General features: G+C 36.5%; 1 long non-coding RNA gene across 1 annotated transcript; it reads right to left on the bottom strand.

The window, feature by feature from the left end:
• Positions 1-1,010: 1,010 nt before the first annotated feature.
• On the bottom strand, positions 1,011-5,184 carry LOC125422457 (uncharacterized). The gene is made up of 3 exons (XR_007241099.2): positions 5,041-5,184; positions 3,852-3,891; positions 1,011-2,865 (listed from the first exon to the last, which is right to left on the bottom strand). It is a non-coding gene; the product is annotated as an uncharacterized LOC125422457 (long non-coding RNA).
• Positions 5,185-7,879: the final 2,695 nt, after the last annotated feature.

Here is a 7,879-nt window from a genome sequence, read left to right as displayed (position 1 = left end):
GAAAGGAAGAAATGGCAGAAAAGAAGTTTTAGTTTCTGTTAGTTATTCAATAAGCTTAGAGTTTTGGGCTGGTGTGCTGCCAATACTCAAATTTAATAAACAATGAAGAAATGCTACACTTCAATAAGAAACAGCCAAAGTGCGAACCATAACATTGTTGAATCAGCTATGATGAAATGAGATAGATGATAGAACAGTTCAATCCAAAAAAAGAGTGAGCTGGGCATTATAACCCTCGCAAGAATTCATTCAAGTAAGGAGAAAAAAATTAAGACGCATTGATCTTAGACTACAAATAAAATTTTTGAAGTTAGATTTATAATGAGAAGGGGAAACAATGAGATTTGATAAAAGCAAAGGGGCACCAAACAGGAATATCATACAGCATATAGAAACTCTAGCACAGGTCAAGAAAATAATTAATTGTATGAAAAATGGGTAGTTGCAAACAAGGTGTCATATGAGAAAAGAAGAGTGCAACATACAGAGAAGCAGATATTACAACTAGCTGCAGATCGATTACAATTTTTACAGTATGTAGCTTTCTGTCATGTGCTTTAAACATCCTGTAATTCCTGCGGAAAAATTCACTGTCATAAATACGTCATTTCAATAATGTGAAATATATGGTTTACACTACGCGAATGAATTAAGAAAGTCCGTTATTGGAAACTTAAACATCTGAAATAAAATTTGTTATACAGGGGATGCTGAATGCAATATAGCAGAGCCATACATTGAATAACAGTGAAAAATTGGGAGTCAGACCGCAGCAACCATTTGCTGGGATTGCAAGAAATGAAGTATGATAGGTTTCAAATCCCAAAGCACTTTGAAACAAGCGAAGAGTTCTATGGTAGCAGGTATCAGTTACCTGAAGACAGATTGAAATGGTCATGTAGAGCTAGAATTGTATGGTAGAGAATAAGAAAATCATTTTTCTTTGATTTGAACCATTCAAGCCAGGACTGTATGGCAGAGAACAATGGACATATTAAATGAAATGGAATTGCAATTAGATGGGTATTGAACGTTACATGGTGTATAATTACAAAAGTTACTTAAAGCAAAAGAGAAAAACAAGGAAACATGTCTTGCATGGTGATGGTCATTTATATGCAAAAAGATCGTAGAAATAAAGTGCCTGAATTTAATTTTAGACAAAGTGGACATGATCAATCATATATCTCGGTAATCTATGATTATACGAGGAATGTGATAGATGGTAGGCCAATCTTCCCCCGTTCCTCTCCGGCACCTGGCTTTAGCAAAGGACAATAAGTGATGCTCAGCTCGGAAAGAGAAGCAGACGGCCTTTCTTGCAGCAAGCACTGGAGCTGTTGGCATCTATAATTATGGATTTCAGGTTTTGAAGAGAAGATAGGTAAAGAGAAGTGAGAGTGGTGGGAAGCCCTTTTTGTGGCATAAAGGGTCAAATTTTGAAGGGAGTGAGGTGTTGAAGGGCGATTTCATTAAAGGATTTCAGGTTTGTAAGATATTTTAGCTCAAGAGAAGTGAGAGCAGTGGGAAGTTGCCTTTCCTCCTTTGCATATGCATCCATTCATTTATGTCTCCGATATCCAAAGATGCAAGAGAGATTGAGAATTCCCAGATTTCACTGAATGCTGTGCAGACTACTAAAGTGATTTTAAATTTGATTGCCATCACTCTTCTGAAAGTGACACCAGTTCACTCCATGCAATGTAGCTTCTGAAAGAGATTTTAATTTTCAGCTATGTAGCTTCTGGAAATGTCTTCATGTTGACACACCTCTCAATTCTCCATAAACGGAGATGGATATCAATAGGTTGAGCGTGAAGCCACCAGGTTGCGGGCTGACGTAGGGAGTCACGAGGTGGAATCACCAAGGAGTAGGTCTCAGGTCCTCAGCCTGTCCAGGCCTCACTCTGGTCCAATTCCATGACCATTCGAAGAATGGAAAAGAATTCAATCTATTATTTTCGAAAATAAAGGTCTCTGCCTTTCTTACAAGAAAATGAGCCGTTTTTTATCAGCTTTGAGATAATACCACTTCACCATGCAGAGTGTAACCACAAAAACCACATCAGCAAAGAAACAACAGAAAATAGCCACATAAGCAGAAGAAAAAACACAAAAGAAAATAAAACACATCGATTTAACACAACTAGGCAGTAAAGAGTCATTCAGTGGTTTCCTAAGGCAGTATATATTGCAGCCGCATGAGGGACTTTCCTCTGTTCCAAGAGTTTCCAAGGATGGAAGATCATTAGGTAAGCATGCCCCTTTAGCTTCGGACAATTCCATAACTCAAGTATCTTCACACATGAGAAAAATCTGCCTTCCACTTCCACCAATCACCGCTCCTTCCACTCTGCCATTCCTGAAAAATCTTATCTCTTCTAAGAACTCGAATGGCTTAGTGTTCAAAGAACTATAACTGTAAAATTCATCGCCTATCATCTCCAGCATATCAAATCCCCAACTCTGAAGGCTTTCCAAAGAAGGTAGCTGTCCTAGCGGAGGCAACATGTAACAATTTTTGCAGTTTGTTGATTACACAATTAATTTCTATTACCAACTTAAAGTTCAATGTTGTGCTGGTATGCTGAAGATACTCCAATCTTGAATTTAATAAACGATCAAGAAAGTGCTACACAAATGAGAAACTGTCACATTGAGAAGCTTGTCATTGTTGAAATCAGCCATATTGAAATCTGGTAGATGACACAATAGTTAAATCCAAGCAAACAACAACTATACTTCCCCTGCATCTAGCGTCTAGCTCCTCACTCCTCCGCAACTTGAATGGCGAGTGATGACAAAAGTGATGTAGAACTATCTAAGCTATATCTGGAAGAAACAACCTTTATTGAACTTTCAAGACTGGCAATGGACAAGGGAGAAGAGAAAGGAAGACAAGAAAAGCCAATTGCATTTACATTTTTAACCTTATTCATTTAATCCCATTGAGTAAATGTTAAATTTGTAAGCATTAATAATGAGGGAAATGATAATCTAGTAATAGTTAAAAAAAACAAAGTAACTCACGGTTACTGTTAAATTTTCTTCTTATACAATTCTGTCAGCACAAAGTGATGCCTTTATTCCAATTTATTTTTGTGTTGAAAATACCAAATAACCCTTTATTTAGAGGGTTTTCCCAGAAAAAAAGAAGACATGTTGATATTTAAGAATAAAACAGATTTTCAATTGAAAATGGATCCTCAAAAAATAAAAAATCTGAAACACTTCCTATAAAAACTATCTGTTATATTACGAAAAAGAAATGAATGTCTGCAGACCTCCCTTGTTTGTCCATGAAAAAGAAGAAAAACAAATGAAGAAATGATAGAACAGAAGTTTTGCAGTTTTGAGTTGTGTGTTGGTATGCTGCAGATATTCTAATACTCAAATTTAATAAACAAACAAGAAAGTGCTAAACTTGATGAGAAACAGCCATGGTTGAAAGCTTGTCATTGTTGAAATCAGCAAAAGCGAAATGAGGTAAACGACACACCAGTTCAATCCAAACAAACAGTGAAGTGAAAATTATAACCCTGTCAAGAATTTCATTAAGTAATTAGAAAAAATTAAGACACATTGATGTTAGACTACAAATGAAAAATCAGGATTGATGTTAGACTACAAATGAAAAATCTGAAGTTTAGATTTATAAAGACATCAGTAAGCAACAGCGTCATTTGATAAAAGGAAAGAGGCACCAAACAAGCAGGACTATCATATGGCGGATTAATACTCTATCAAAGGTCGAGTAAATAATTAATTTTTTGTGGAAATGGTAGTTGCAATCAAAGTATAATATGAGAAACAAAGAGGCAAAGATACAGTAATGTTACAATTTGCAGTACCTTGCTTGCTGTCATACGCTTTAAAAATCTCCATAAATTCCTACAGAAAAATCCACTGTCTTAGATTGGAGGAGCTGTATATGTTCTGTTATAAACTATCCAGACCACCAAACAAGAAAGACACAAAGAGTATAAACCAGAAAATATAGCAACAACAGTAAAAATAGTGACAAGAAAACAGTGACAGTATTTATAGTGGTTCAGCCTCCAGATTGTAGCTTACATCCACTGTCCCATCAAGAAACACATTTACAAACTCACATTTACAGCTCGCACACTCAAACCCAAGAGATATTAATTAACACACAAAGTGTTTCCCAAGAAAATCCCCTGATTTTCTCTTTCTCTTCCTCTCTTTTCTGCAGATTTTCTCACTGAAGATTCAAAAGGATTACGTACCTCTTACGTTTGCTAAGTTGCCGATACAGCCACAAAGCCATAGCATATCTGATATATAAAGGAGCTAACTTCACACCCATAAAAGACAGCACCAACTAAGTTTTTACTATAAGACGAATAGCCAATATTTTAACCGCTACAACATTAGCTATCTCAAAACCAGTAGGTGATATAAGACCCACTCGCTAAAAACGGTTAGTTTTGTGAAGTCATCAATAAAAAACACAAGCTAACAATTCTCCACTTGTTTTTTAAATCTTTGATCACTTCATAAAAAAAAAAAAAATAAAAAATAAAAAAGAACCAAAAAAAAAAAAAAAAAAAAAGAAAAAAAAAAAAAAAAAAAAAACCCAGAATCCTCACAGTAATTTTCAGGCTTCATTTATCCTTAGCAAATTCAAGCAGTGCTTGAACTAACTAACTGGAAGTGACTTGGTAAGCATGTTAACTGCATTTTCTCGAGTAGAAACTTTCTCAAGCAATACTGTTCCTTTGTCAACTTCATCCCTAATAAATTGCAACCTTAAGTCTATGTGTTTCGTCTTCTCATAGTGAGCTTGGTTTGTTTTGAGAATTCTTTTTTTAGATTCGAATTGAGAAAGTCCATTCAAAATTTAAAAACGTCATACAAAATGGGTTATGCAGAGAGCACGGGTCTGATGAGACTGCAACAACCATATGGCGGGATTACAAGAAATGAAGTTCGATGCTATATTGGAATAAGGACTGAAATCCCAAAAAATTCACTTTTCAAACAATCAAAGAGTCTGCGGTAGTAGGGATCAAATACCTGAAGACTGAAATGCTCAAGTGCAGGTAGAATTTCGTTTCAAAACCAAGAAGACTTGCCGAGATGAAATGTGGGATCCAGCCTTTTCCTATGCCCAGATCATTAGGATTTTCTTTACTTGTTCCCTAAGTTTACTTAATGGCTAAGTTTATTGGTGACCAAATTGTTTGTGAAAAAGGCAACCTTAAAATCTTATAAATAGGTATCTAGTTTTTCAGTCTTGTGACATACATCACACCGATAGAGACAATACAATACAGTCTTTTTTAGAGACTCCAGAGATTGCTATTAGAGAAGTTGTTTTATGTATTTATTTTCAGATAGAATAATACATCTTTTTCTTCTCAATATTTTGTGTTTTGTCTTTCTTTATTTTTCTATATTATTTTTTTGCGCTTTTCGTGATTAGAGGATCACAACAAGTGGTATCAGAGCCAGGTTGCTAAAGATAGGGTTCATCGTCAACAATCTCAAACAAAAGAGCATACAAGGAGGTAGATCTCATCGAGACAAAGAGAACAAGGCCAATCGAACCTCCACCCAACGCCACAAGTGCCTCCATGGGCCGGTCAAATTTTTTGTAGGTTTTCATGCGCTGGTCAATGTGCCATGTGCCATCCTCAAGCCGACAAGCCGAGCCGAGCCGTGACACATTGCCTACTGCATCATATGCCTAGTCATTCACCATGTGGTGACATGTCAAACGATCTGCCACGTTATACACCACATCAGCGACGGTCCCAAATTTTTCAGAACTTACAGAAATACCCCTATAGTTTTGGTATTTGCAGGTTTTTCCAAAACTTTTAGCACTTGCAATTTGACCTAGAACTTTTGGAAATTGTGCTTTCACCCCAAATTTTTGAAGATTCAAATTTTGACCCTAGAAAAGTCAAATCTAACGTTTTTGACCGCTTCGGATGTATTGGTGGAATCACTTTAACCAAATTTAGCTTCAATTTTTTATCCATTGCAAACAAGATGTTAATGGAGAAATCATACTTGGGAGCTATATTCAAGCTTATTGCCATTAACTATGCACTTTGGAGACCTTAGATGGAAAATCTTCTTAATTGCAAGGATTTGTTTGACCCTTTGGATGCCAAAGGAAGGAATCCTGATCTCATCAAGGAAGCAGAATGGAAGAAGCTGAACAAAAAATGACCGGTCAAATCCGACAATGGATCGATCACAGTGTCTCTCATCATGTTGCGTAGGAGATAGATGCATATACCCTTTGGAAGAAGTTAGAAGACATGTACCAAGCCAAGACTGCTCGCAATTAAGCCTTCTTGATAAAACGTTTGGTGAATTTGAAGTTGAATAATGGAACTTCTGTAGCCGAATGCACCAGTATGTTTCAAAACTTGGTAAATCAATTATCTGCGGTGGAGTTACAACTAGGGGATGAGGAATAGGTACTCCTACTTCTTAACTCTTTTCCAGGCAGCTGAGAGACACTGGTAGTTTCTTTTAGCAGTTCGACTCCTAACAGCAAACTTACCATGTCTATAGCAACTGACGCCCAATTTAATGAGAAAACCAGGAGAAAGGACATTAGCAATGATCAGTCACATGCCTTTGTCATGGAGAAACGGGGGAGAAAGCAATAAGATAGTCATGACAGGGGGAGAGATAGGAGCCAGAGCAGAGGCAAATCCACAGATGGAAGGAGGCCAACATATAAGTGTCATTATTGTGACTGAGAAAGACATTTGAAGAAGTACTACAGAAAGAGTTGTGAGAGCAGGGGTAGAAAACCAATCAGCTAAAGAAGGATGGTGAAACTTTAGTCACTGTTAGAAGAGAAGTGGCATATTGCTCCACACATGAAAAAAATATGCCTTCACATTTCAATCCAAGAAGTCAAGTGGGTTGTTGATACTATAGCATCCTACCATATTAATCCACATATAGAGTTTTTCAAAACATACAAAGTAGGAGACTTTTGCATGGTGAAAATGGAAAATAATAGTTTTATTAAGATTATTGGAATTGGTGATGTTAAGATAAAGACCAACGTTAGACATACAATAACTTTGAAAGATGTCCGACATGTTCCAGACCTTCAGCTCAATCTGCTTTTAGGGAGCTTTAAAAAAGAAGGTTTTGGCAACCACTTTTACAACTGCACATGGAAAATGACAAAATATGCTATGCTTATCACTCGAGGATATATTTATGGAACACTTGACAAGACTCATATGAAGATTTATGCAGATAGCCTCAACATTACAGAATGAGAGATATCTCAAAATCTATGACATTAGAAACTCGATCACATGAGTAAGAAATGATTGTTTACCTTGACGAAAAATAAGATTATCACTATTTTCAAGGATGCTGTGCTAGATCCTTGTAATAATTGTTTATATGGTGAATAACATAGAGTTTCATTTAACTCCTTTTCAATGAGAAGATTAGAGTTGCTTAGTCTGGTGCACTTTGATGTTTGTGGTCCTTTGAAGGTGAAATCTCTAGATGACAACAAATATTTTCTGACCTTTAGTGATGATGCTTCTTAGAAGGTGTGGGTTTATTTCCTGAAAACAAAGGATTAAGTTTTAGATCACTGTAAAGAGGTCCATACCATGGTAGAGCATGAGACAGGAAAGAGGTTAAAATGTCTTCGCCCAGACAATGGAGGTGAATATACTTCTAGAGTGTTTGATGCCTATTGTAGAGAACAGTGTATTCGACATGAAAAGACGGTCCCTCGCACCCCACAACATAATAGTGTAGCTGAGAGAATGAATCGAATGATTATGGAGAAGGTCAAAAGCATGATTAGTATGGCTAGACCGCCAAAGCCATTATGGGGAGAAGCTATTTGTGCCAC

Source organism: Ziziphus jujuba, chromosome 2, assembly GCF_031755915.1.
Source record: "Ziziphus jujuba cultivar Dongzao chromosome 2, ASM3175591v1".
Taxonomy (NCBI): Eukaryota; Viridiplantae; Streptophyta; class Magnoliopsida; order Rosales; family Rhamnaceae; genus Ziziphus; species Ziziphus jujuba.
The sequence above is the reverse complement of the archived record's forward strand: the minus strand, read 5'-3'. Positions and strand labels throughout refer to the sequence as shown.